Raw genomic sequence first — 375 nt, 5'->3', positions numbered from 1 at the left:
AGCAACAGCAGCAGCAGCAGCAGCAGCCGCTGCTGCTGCTGCTTCTGCTTATAGAATCAATATTTTTTCTTTTTTTTTGTTTAATTAAAGTTAAATATATTTATATTTTAATATTTCATTTTAATTTTATTTTTTTTTTGTTTTATTTAGCTGCAGCAGGCTGCTGCTGCAGCACGCCAGTGGGTGACTGGACCGTTGGGGTGTATAGGCACCTCGTTCAGCTGCTCTTGCCGCATAAAAATGTTTTTTATTTACAAATTTAATAAATAAAAAATAAATTAATTAATTTTTTATTTATTTATTTATTTATTTAATTATTTTCTGTTTTTATTTGAGCTAATTTAACCTCTATTTCGTCTAGCTGTTCGTGCAGCA

Source organism: Eimeria mitis, genomic scaffold, assembly GCF_000499745.2.
Source record: "Eimeria mitis Houghton genomic scaffold, Emh_scaff1960, whole genome shotgun sequence".
NCBI lineage: Eukaryota > Apicomplexa > Conoidasida > Eucoccidiorida > Eimeriidae > Eimeria > Eimeria mitis.
Note: the sequence above shows the minus strand (reverse complement) of the source record.